The following is a 12689-nucleotide window of genomic DNA, read 5'->3' as shown; positions in this document are numbered from 1 at the left end:
GTTGTCTAACATACTGACTATTCCCTGATTGTTGTCTAACATACTGACTATTCCCTGATTGTTGTCTAAAATACTGACTATTCCCTGATTGTTGTCTAACATACTGACTATTCCTTGGTTGTTGTCTAACATACTGACTATTCCCTGGTTGTTGTCTAACATACTGACTATTTGCTGGGTGTTGTCTAACATACTGACTATTCCCTGATTGTTGTCTAACATACTGACTATTCCCTGATTGTTGTCTAAAATACTGACTATTCCCTGATTGTTGTCTAACATACTGACTATTCCCTGATTGTTGTCTAACATACTGGCTATTCCCTGATTGTTGTCTAACATACTGACTATTCCCTGATTGTTGTCTAACATACTGACTATTCCTTGATTGTTGTCTTACATACTGAATATTCCCTGATTGTTGTCTAACATACTGACTATTCCCTGATTGTTGTCTAACATACTGACTATTCCCTGATTGTTGTCTAACATACTGACTATTCCCTGATTGTTGTCTAACATACTGACTATTCCTTGATTGTTGTCTTACATACTGAATATTCCCTGATTGTTGTCTAACATACTGACTATTCCCTGATTATTGTCTAACATACTCACTATTCCCTGATTGTTGTCTAACATACTGACTATTCCCTGATTGTTGTCTAACATACTGACTATTCCCTGATTGCTGTCTAACATACTGACTATTCCCTGATTGTTGTCTAACATACTGACTATTCCCTGATTGTTGTCTAACATACTGACTATTCCCTGATTGTTGTCTAACATACTGACTATTCCCTGATTATTGTCTAACATACTCACTATTCCCTGATTGTTGTCTAACATACTGACTATTCCCTGATTGTTGTCTAACATACTGACTATTCCCTGATTGTTGTCTAACATACTGACTATTCCCTGATTGTTGTCTAAAATACTGACTATTCCCTGATTGTTGTCTAACATACTGACTATTCCCTGATTGTTGTCTAACATACTGACTATTCCCTGATTGTTGTCTAACATACTGACTATTCCTTGATTGTTGTCTAACATACTGACTATTCCCTGATTGTTGTCTAACATACTGACTATTCCCTGATTGTTGTCTAACATACTAAATATTCCTTGATTGTTGTCTTACATACTGACTATTCCCTGATTGTTGTCTAACATACTGACTATTCCCTGATTATTGTCTAACATACTGACTATTCACTGGTTGTTGTGTAACATACTGACTATTCCCTGATTGTTGTCTAACATACTGACTAGTCACTGGTTGTTGTGTAACATACTGACTATTCCCTGATTGTTGTCTAACATACTGACTATTCCCTGATTGTTGTCTAACATACTGACTATTCCCTGATTGTTGTCTACCATACTGACTATTCCCTGATTGTTGTCTAACATACTGACTATTCCCTGATTGTTGTCTAACATACTGACTATTCGCTGGTTGTTGTCTAACATACTGACTATTCCCTGATTATTGTCTAACATACTGACTATTCCCTGATTGTTGTCTAACATACTGACTATTCCCTGATTGTTGTCTAACATACTGACTATTCCTTGATTGTTGTCTTACATACTGAATATTCCCTGATTGTTGTCTAACATACTGACTATTCCCTGATTATTGTCTAACATACTCACTATTCCCTGATTGTTGTCTAACATACTGACTATTCCCTGATTGTTGTCTAACATACTGACTATTCCCTGATTGTTGTCTAACATACTGACTATTCCCTGATTGTTGTCTAAAATACTGACTATTCCCTGATTGTTGTCTAACATACTGACTATTCCTTGGTTGTTGTCTAACATACTGACTATTCCCTGGTTGTTGTCTAACATACTGACTATTTGCTGGGTGTTGTCTAACATACTGACTATTCCCTGATTGTTGTCTAACATACTGACTATTCCCTGATTGTTGTCTAAAATACTGACTATTCCCTGATTGTTGTCTAACATACTGACTATTCCCTGATTGTTGTCTAACATACTGGCTATTCCCTGATTGTTGTCTAACATACTGACTATTCCCTGATTGTTGTCTAACATACTGACTATTCCTTGATTGTTGTCTTACATACTGAATATTCCCTGATTGTTGTCTAACATACTGACTATTCCCTGATTGTTGTCTAACATACTGACTATTCCCTGATTGTTGTCTAACATACTGACTATTCCCTGATTGTTGTCTAACATACTGACTATTCCTTGATTGTTGTCTTACATACTGAATATTCCCTGATTGTTGTCTAACATACTGACTATTCCCTGATTATTGTCTAACATACTCACTATTCCCTGATTGTTGTCTAACATACTGACTATTCCCTGATTGTTGTCTAACATACTGACTATTCCCTGATTGCTGTCTAACATACTGACTATTCCCTGATTGTTGTCTAACATACTGACTATTCCCTGATTGTTGTCTAACATACTGACTATTCCCTGATTGTTGTCTAACATACTGACTATTCCCTGATTATTGTCTAACATACTGACTATTCCCTGATTGTTGTCTAACATACTGACTATTCCCTGATTGTTGTCTAACATACTGACTATTCCCTGATTGTTGTCTAACATACTGACTATTCCCTGATTGTTGTCTAAAATACTGACTATTCCCTGATTGTTGTCTAACATACTGACTATTCCCTGATTGTTGTCTAACATACTGACTATTCCCTGATTGTTGTCTAACATACTGACTATTCCTTGATTGTTGTCTAACATACTGACTATTCCCTGATTGTTGTCTAACATACTGACTATTCCCTGATTGTTGTCTAACATACTAAATATTCCTTGATTGTTGTCTTACATACTGACTATTCCCTGATTGTTGTCTAACATACTGACTATTCCCTGATTATTGTCTAACATACTGACTATTCACTGGTTGTTGTGTAACATACTGACTATTCCCTGATTGTTGTCTAACATACTGACTATTCACTGGTTGTTGTGTAACATACTGACTATTCCCTGATTGTTGTCCAACATACTGACTAGAAATCCCTCATGTACATTATCATCACAGCCATTTCTAAGAAACCAAATAAAAACATTTGAAAAAGGAAGAATATTGTCCCGTCCTGTTGATTGGAGGAAGTAGGAGCGCTATGAACACATTGGCAGATCTTTGGATGAACATTTGAGCCTCTCTAGCAAACATAGAAACTCTGTGGTCCAAACTTGTCAAATACATAACTGAGGTGTTCCTCAAAGCTCCTTTTCAGGTCCTCTTTATTTTTGCATTTACACCTTTTTTTCGTAATGTGACTTATGTAACTAAGGTGCTTACTTGTTTACCTCAAATGCAGTCAGTAGTCATTTGTTGAACTTCTTGAGGAGTTAGAACAGTTTACAACACTAGTGTCTATTGTGGCAACTTAGTATGGTTGTTGAGGAATGCAAATTCTACCGAATTTGTATTAAATCAGCAGCCTAAGCAGGGAAGCCCAGACTTCCTTCTTCCCAGCCACTTCGTCCAGCTCTTCCTGTGGGACCCCGAGGCGTTCCCAGGCCAGCCGGGAGACATAGTCTTCCCAACGTGTCCTGGGTCTTCCCCGCGGCCTCCTACCGGTCGGACGTGCCCTAAACACCTCCCTAGGGAGGCGTTCGGGTGGCATCCTGACCAGATGCCCGAACCACCTCATCCGGCTCCTCTCGATGTGGAGGAGCAGCGGCTTTACTTTGAGCTCCCCCCGGATGGCAGAGCTTCTCACCCTATCTCTAAGGGAGAGCCCCGCCACCCGGCGGAGGAAACTCATTTCGGCCGCTTGTACCCGTGATCTTGTCCTTTCGGTCATAACCCAAAGCTCATGACCATAGGTGAGGATGGGAACGTAGATCGACCGGTAAATTGAGAGCTTTGCCTTCCGGCTCAGCTCCTTCTTCACCACAACGGATCGATACAGCGTCCGCATTACTGAAGACGCCGCACCGAACCGCCTGTCGATCTCACCATCCACTCTTCCCTCACTCGTGAACAAGACTCCGAGGTACTTGAACTCCTCCACTTGGGGCAAGATCTCCTCCCCAACCCGGAGATGGCACTCCACCCTTTTCCGGGCGAGAACCATGGACTCGGACTTGGAGGTGCTGATTCTCATCCCAGTCGCTTCACACTCGGCTGCGAACCGATCCAGCGAGAGCTGAAGATCCTGGCCAGATGAAGCCATCAGGACCACATCATCTGCAAAAAGCAGAGACCTAATCCTGCAGCCACCAAACCGGATCCCCTCAACGCCTTGACTGCGCCTAGAAATTCTGTCCATAAAAGTTATGAACAGAATCGGTGACAAAGGGCAGCCTTGGCGGAGTCCAACCCTCACTGGAAACGTGTCCGACTTACTGCCGGCAATGCGGACCAAGCTCTGGCACTGAGCATACAGGGAGCGGACTGCCACAATCAGACAGTCCGATACCCCATACTCTCCGAGCACTCCCCACAGGACTTCCCGAGGGACACGGTCGAATGCCTTCTCCAAGTCCACAAAACACATGTTTCCAACTTTGAATATTCCCGGAATTTTGCAACCCCAGTCAAGACTCAAACGTTTAGGGGGAAACAGCTTTTGAATATCTGTCCACTGTAGAGACCACTCGGTATGAAAGGGTTAAAAATGTAAATGCGCTCCTGTCATACAAACAATCTTTGACCAAGGTTTTTGTACTAAGAAGTCCCCTGAACTCACACTGAGATGCCCACCTACATAATAAAATATTTGTGTTATCAACAAAATACTCTGTCGAGCATTCCTTCCATTCTGTACAATGTTTGATGTCCCAATCTGTTCATCAATCAGCTTGTCCACATTTTCAACAGGACCCGCGAACAGCCAACACGTCGACACCCGGCGACTTGTCCTTGAACTCCTACATCGTGTCCGCCAGCATCAACGGCAGCCACGTCAACAACCTGGACCATGGCGACAGGGTGGTGGTCACGCTGCGCCATCGACAGGACAAACGGGTAAAAACCTCCATGTGGGTAACACATGGCACACTGACAAAGCTTAACATAGTGTTACTATAACAAGCTACAAGGTTAATCCTCGAAAAAATTGTCGCACAGCAGCTAAATGAACACTTAGTGTCTAACAATCTCTGTGAACCTTTTCAATCTGGTTTCAGGGCAAATCACTCTACGGAGACAGCCCTCGCAAAAATGACTAATGATCTACTGCTAACCATGGATGTCATCTATGTTGCTGCTTCTTGATCTTAGCGCTGCTTTCGATACCGTCGATCATAATATTTTATTAGAGCGTATCAAAACACGTATTGGTATGTCAGACTTAGCCTTGTCGTGGTTTAACTCTTATCTTACTGACAGGATGCAATGCGTCTCCCATAACAATGTGACCTCGGACTATGTTAAGGTAACGTGCGGAGTCCCCCAGGGTTCGGTTCTTGGCCCTGCACTCTTTAGTATTTACATGTTGCCGCTAGGCGACATCATACGCAAATACGGTGTTAGCTTTCATTGTTATGCTGATGACACCCAACTCTACATGCCCCTAAAGCTGACCAACACGCCGGATTGTAGTCAGCTGGAGGCGTGTCTTAATGAAATTAAACAATGGATGTCCGCTAACTTCTTGCAACTCAACACTAAGAAAACGGAAATGCTGATTATCGGTCCTGCTAAACACCGACATTTATTTGATAATACCACCTTAACATTTGACAACCAAACAATTACACAAAGCGACTCAGTAAAGAATCTGGGTATTATCTTCGGCCCAACTCTCTCCTTTGAGTCACACATTAAGAGTGTTACTAAAACGGCCTTCTTTCATCTCCGTAATATCGCTAAAATTCGTTCTATTTTGTCCACTAGCGACGCTGAGATCATTATTCATGCGTTCGTTACGTCTCGTCTCGATTAAGGCTGCAGCTAACGATTATTTTTCTATCGATAAATCTATAGATTATTTTTTCGATTAATCGGTTAATCTATAGATTATTTTTTTCGATTAATCTATAGATTATTTTTCCTTTTACCGATTATTTTTTTATTTAAAATGAAGATGAAAAAATAAATGTAGGCCAGTTTTTTCAAAAGGCATGGCTTTTATTTACAAAAAAAAAAAGTATGGCCACTCAGTCAACATTGACAACAACATGACAAAATATTCTGTAACAATGTAAACATTTAAAACTTTTAACATTTAACAAAATTAAAAGTAGCTTATTTGCTTTTTAATGTGCAAATATAAAAGTAAACATCCAGTGCAATCTTAATATTCTGCAATAGTATAAGCATTTCAAAAGTAAAAGTATTGCTTATTTGCTAAAATGTGCAAAAATAAAGATAAACATCCAATACAAAAAAGTGCAAAACAAAATATTCTGTAACAGTGTAAACATTTCAACAAAAGTAAAAGTATTGCTTATTTTGCTTAATAACACAACAATGATAGTATGATTAAAGTGAAAGTTAATTGTTGGTTTGTACATAGTATATGTAACTGTTAATGTTGTAAAAGGTATTTGCACAACTAATTAACGTTAGCGTTAAAGAGGAGCGCATCTTTGTAAACACTGAACAGGCACGCCAAACGCGCCTCTCAGAGCGAAACAGTGTTTTAGTTTATGAATTTACAATGCAGATACAAATGACACATTCATGTTTTTGTGTAATGATGACAACGTATACTCACGCGGACGATTGACTAGTTGATGGTGATGGCAAGAACGCTGTCGGGTGTTTTCTTTTCAAATGTTCGTTTATAGCCGTTGTGCATACAACAACATTATTAGCAGAGGTGGGTAGAGTAGCCAGAAATTGTACTCAAGTAAGAGTACTGTTACTTTAGAGATTTATTACTCAAGTAAAAGTAAGGAGTAGTCACCCAAATATTTACTTGAGTAAAAGTAAAAAGTATATTGTGAAAAAACTACTCAAGTACTGAGTAACTGATGAGTAACATACACACATATATATATATATATATATATATATATATATATATATATATATATATACACACACACACACACACACACACACACACACACACACACACACACACACACACACACACACACACACACATATATATATATATACATATATATATATATATATATATATATATATATATATATATATACACACACACACACATATATATATATATATACACATATATATACATACATTGATATATACAGTATATAATTTATATTTATTTATTTTGCCGTTTTTGTTTACATGTTAAAGGTGTTTTAATGAATATACATGCATGTTTAACACATATAGATTCCTTTCTTTCATGAAAACAAGAATATAAGTTGGTGTATTACCTGATTCTGATGACTTGCATTGATTGTAATCAGACAGTAGTGATGATAACGTCCACGTTTTCAAATGGAGGAGAAAAAAAGTTCCTCCTTTCTGTTTAATACCACATGAAAGTGGTTGGTTTTTGGTATCTTATTTGTCCATCTTCCATATTCGTTTTTATACACTTTACAAGAAATAAATTGGCGGCAAACTCCGTAGCTTGCTAGCTTGTTTGCGCTGGCTTTCGGAGACTCTTATTATGAAAGCGCGGCGCGATGGAGCGGCACTTTTATTGTGAAGACAGGAACTGTGCAGTCAGTCTTTAGGCTTTTGACGGGATGTACGGTTGAAATAAAAAATAGTCTTTTTTCCTTCACACTTTTGATTGATTGATTGAAACTTTTATTAGTAGATTGCACAGTACAGTACATATTCCGTACAATTGACCACTAAATGGTAACACCCCAATACGTTTTTCAACTTGTTTAAGTCAGGTCATGTGACCGCCTGGCTCTGTTTGATTGGTCCAACGTCACCAGTGACTGCATCTGATTGGTGGAACGGAGTGAAACGTCACCAGTAAGGCAGGCACTTTGAAGGTCTGTCTGACAGACCAAAACAAACAAAGCGTGCATTAACAGATCGATAAAAATTAGTAGCGAGTAGCGAGCTGAATGTAGATAAAAGTAGCGGAGTAAAAGTAGCGTTTCTTCTTAGGCCGTTTATTGAAATACTCCCACACTTTTGACGACTTTTGGCGTGCTTTTTTCCCCTCGCTCGCACCGCTCGCATCGTCTGCTTTGCGCTCCGCCATGACGGTAGTGTGACGTAAATATGCGACGCGTCGAAGCACAAAAACGGCGTCGACGTATTTACGTAACCGATGACGTCGACTACGTCGACGCGTCGTTTCAGCCCTAGTCTCGATTACTGTAACGTATTATTTTCGGGTCTCCCTATGTCTAGCATTAAAAGATTACAGTTGGTACAAAATGCGGCTGCTAGACTTTTGACAAGAACAAGAAAGTTTGATCATATTACGCCTATACTGGCTCACCTGCACTGGCTTCCTGTGCACTTAAGATGCGACTTTAAGGTTTTACTACTTACGTATAAAATACTACACGGTCTAGCTCCAGCCTATCTGTACCATATGTCCCGGCAAGAAATCTGCGTTCAAAGAACTCCGGCTTATTAGTGATTCCCAGAGCCCAAAAAAAGCCTGCGGGCTGTAGAGCGTTTTCTATTGGGGCTCCAGTACTATGGAATGCCCTCCCGGTAACAGTTAGAGATGCTACCTCAGTAGAAACATTTAAGTCCCATCTCAAAACTCATTTGTATACTCTAGCCTTTGAATAGCCCCCCTTTTTTAGACCAGTTGATCTGCCGTTTCTTTTCTTTTCTCCTCTGCTCCCCCCTACCCCTTGTGGAAGGGGAGACACACAGATCCAGTGGCCATGGATGGGGTGCTGGCTGTCCGGGGTCGGGACCCGGGGTGGACCGCTCGCCTGTATATCGGTTGGGAACATCTCTGCGCTGCTGACCCGTCTCCGCTCGGGATGGTTTCCTGCTGACCCCACTGTGGACTGGACTCTTACTGTTATGCTGGATCCACTATGGACTGTACTCTCACAATATTATGTTAGACCCACTGGACATCCATTGCATTCGGTCTCCCTAGAGGGGGGGGGGGGGGGGGGGGGGGGGTTACCCACATATGCGGTCCTCTCCAAGGTTTCTCATAGTCATTCACATCAACGTCCCACTGGGGTGAGTTTTTCCTTGCCCTTATGTGGGCTCTGTCGTTGTGGCTTATGCAGCCCTTTGAGACACTTGTGATTTAGGGCTATATAAATAAACATTGATTGATTGATTGATTAATATAGCTGGCTTCTCTTTCTTTCCCTCCATTTTTCTGCTTTCTTTTGTATCTCAAGTTATCATTACGTATATGTATTGTTGCATTTGAACAACTGCATTGTTGATAACAGAGGTCAATTATTGGTATTGATCATTATCAATAGTGATATTTCTATTGGTATTTGTATTGATCCATTTGTAGTGCAATAATGCTCATTGTCATTTCTGTATTATTATGTATTTCACTAACTGCTTCTTTGCTATCACTTTTGCCATCATATTTGTACATATCATATTTTAACACACAATTTTGTGGTTTTTGTCAGCCGGACGACAAGGTGAAGTGTGTCTTTTGGGATTTCCAGGACAACGGTGAGCTTGTATCTCTGATGTTTGCTGTTGGATCAAAGGAAGACTTGGATAAAGGTGCAAGGATTGGTCGGCCTGCTGATAAGTCACCTTGTGTGTGTGTGTGTGTGTGTGTGTGTGTGTGTGTTTGTGTGTGTGTGTCAGGAGGCCAGGGTGGATGGAGCAGCGTGGGTTGTGAAACACGGAGTATTTCTCCTTCTCAGACCAGCTGTCTTTGTGAACACCTCACACACTTCGCTGTGCTCCTGGTGAGTCAAATGTCTACTTTTCATTCAGAGAGAATCAACAACAAACCCGTGCAACACAACACAACATCAGGCGCACCTGGAAGGTCTAATACTTACACAAATACACAACACGGAGGTGCTAATGCGTGCTTTTATTTCCTGTCCTTTAGACTACGGTAATAATCTCTGGTCTTCCCAAAAAGAACATCAGAAGTCTACAATTATTACAAAACTCACGCGTGCTGAGGCGGGCGCACATTACACCAGTTTTAAAGTCGCCGCATTGACTCCCTGTCTGCTACAGGGTGGATCTTAAAGTTCGAGGTTTAGTTTTTAAATGTCTTAATGGCCTTGAACCTTCTTACTTATCTGACCTGCTTGTACTGTATCAACCGTGTGCTTTAAGAAATGTTTAAAAATAAGACTATAAATAAGCACAGAGATGTGCTGTGAGTAGTAACAAGTACCATTAATAGACGTGGAACATGAGAGTATGATGTTTATATACTGTACATTATTAACTTCATCATACATATATACAGAGGTGGGACCAAGTCATTGTTTTGCAAGTCACAAGTAAGTCTCAAGTCTTTGCCCTCAAGTCCGAGTCAAGTCCCGAGTCAAGACAGGCAAGCCCCGAGTCAAGTCCAAAGTCAAGACTGGAAAGTCTCAAGTCAAGTCCTAAGTCCTGCATTTTGAGTTTCGAGTCCTTTCAAGTCCTTTTAACCACCGACTAATATATTAACACAGATTGTGTATGCTTTTCAAACGCTGTATTTATTTATTAAAACAAGTGCATTTTAAATTGCAGGAAAGAAAATTGTGCTGACATTGCACTTTATAATAGCACTACTAACCAGTCATTTTAAACATTAACTCATTCCTTTACAGAACAAACACATTGAAAAATAAAGTGCAAATGTACTTATTTGTACAAAAGTGTTAACATTGAAAAAACATGACATATACGTGAACATAACAAAAAAGTTGTACTTTTTATATGTCAGGGCCCTATGCTGCATTGCATTTGCAAAAGACCAAATTAGCCAAGAGTCTGTCAGTCATTTGTGCACGATGGGGGCGTAGTATGATGCCACCATGGCTGAAAACTCGCTCCACTGGAGCACTGGAGGCAGGCACTGCCAAGACTCTCATGGCCACTCGGAACAGTGAAGGAAGAGTCTTCATGTTCAATGCCCAGAACAAAAGGGGGGAGAGAGTTGTTTTGGGTTGGTGCACTACTTGTGAGTGTATCTTGTGTTTTTTATGTTGATTTAATTAAAAAAAGAAAGAAAAAAAAAATTATTTCTTGTGCGGCCCGATACCAATTGATCCACGGACCAGTACCGGGCCGCGGCCCGGTGGTTGGGGACCACTGAGGTAAACAACCAACAGTATGTCAGAAAGCTAGCTAAAACGGTACACATATTCATAATATAGTATACATTTTAACTGACCTTTATTTTACTATTTTTGTCTTTTTTTAGGTGGCTAAAATACGCGGTGCTGCTGACCGCCGTCTAACGTTACGTGTGATATATTGACTAACGTAACCCTGCTTGAAAAAAATCACTGAACAAAAAGTATGAATAAGGTAGTGAACTGCAACAGATTCCCGTGTTTCCAATAACGTTATAACGTTAGCAGTGAGTTTACAGCCTCACTGATTTAACTACACAGCAAATAAAAGTCACGTTACTTAGCCAATAAACGTTATCTTACATACAAAACTTACCGTTCTTTGTGCAACTTCAAATGCCGGACGAAGTTGGAAGTTGTTGCCTCTCCATCAGTCATTTTCGAACCGCATGTGTTGCATACTGCAAACCGTTTTGTGTTGACCACCTCGTAATTTTTATACCCAAACAAAATTATTTTAGGTATCATTTTTTGTTCACTGGCGTGTGGTTTGGACATGTCTTCTTCGTTGGTTGTCCTGCAATTTGATTGGATGAATGCTGTGTGATGAAAACAAAGTAGATCTAATTTGATTGGCTGTTGTACTGAGAGCACACCAGCTGACACACGCAACGCTGATAGACAAGTACACAATGAAAAATACGGAGCGCTCCCGAATAACTTTTTCATCTTTGGGTTTTGGGGAAAGTAGCAAGTCATGTCAAGTCATGTCAATTCAAAAGGCTCAAGTCCAAGTGAAGTCACAAGTCATTGATGTTAAAGTCTAAGTCGAGTTGCAAGTCTTTTTACATTTTGTCAAGTCGAGTCTAAAGTCATCAAATTCATGACTCGAGTCTGACTCGAGTCCAAGTCATGTGACTCGAGTCCACACCTCTGCATATATATGTATACAATGACTTCTGTCAGGCTTGTCCCTGACAGTTTGGTCATGTTTTAGTTTTTCCTCGATTCGGCCATCAATGTTAAAGCATTGTTAAGCCTCTCTGCCATAGAAATCTCTGCGGGGTTCGTGTTAGGCTGGAGTATTCTGTCACACGGTGTTGGCGACGAACCCCAAGATGCAGAGAAGGCAGCATTGGTGCAGGAAAACATGATTTCATGTCGAAAATAAGAAGAAAAAACACAAACCAGGAACCAGGAACAGCCAAAACTGGAAAATGGGAAATAGGATCCAGCAAACAGGAATTAGGAAGAAAGGAATGAAAAGACAGCACAGGATACAAGTACACTGACATCGACATCGACAAGTATTAATGACAAAACTCCAGCACAGACTGGCTGGTTTGAATAGCATCTGGCTGATTGACAGCAGGTGTGGCCAGGTGCCAATCAGACACAGCTGAGGGAAAACAGCGCTCAGGGAGACAAGCAGGAAACAACCAAAATAAAAGCGCTGACAGGAAATCAAGACAAACACAGAGGAAAAACTAAAACATAACCAAACTGTCAGGGACAAACCTGACAACTTCTTTACTATA

Source organism: Nerophis lumbriciformis, linkage group LG36, assembly GCF_033978685.3.
Source record: "Nerophis lumbriciformis linkage group LG36, RoL_Nlum_v2.1, whole genome shotgun sequence".
Lineage (NCBI taxonomy): Eukaryota > Metazoa > Chordata > Actinopteri > Syngnathiformes > Syngnathidae > Nerophis > Nerophis lumbriciformis.
This window is presented reverse-complemented; position numbering follows the sequence as displayed.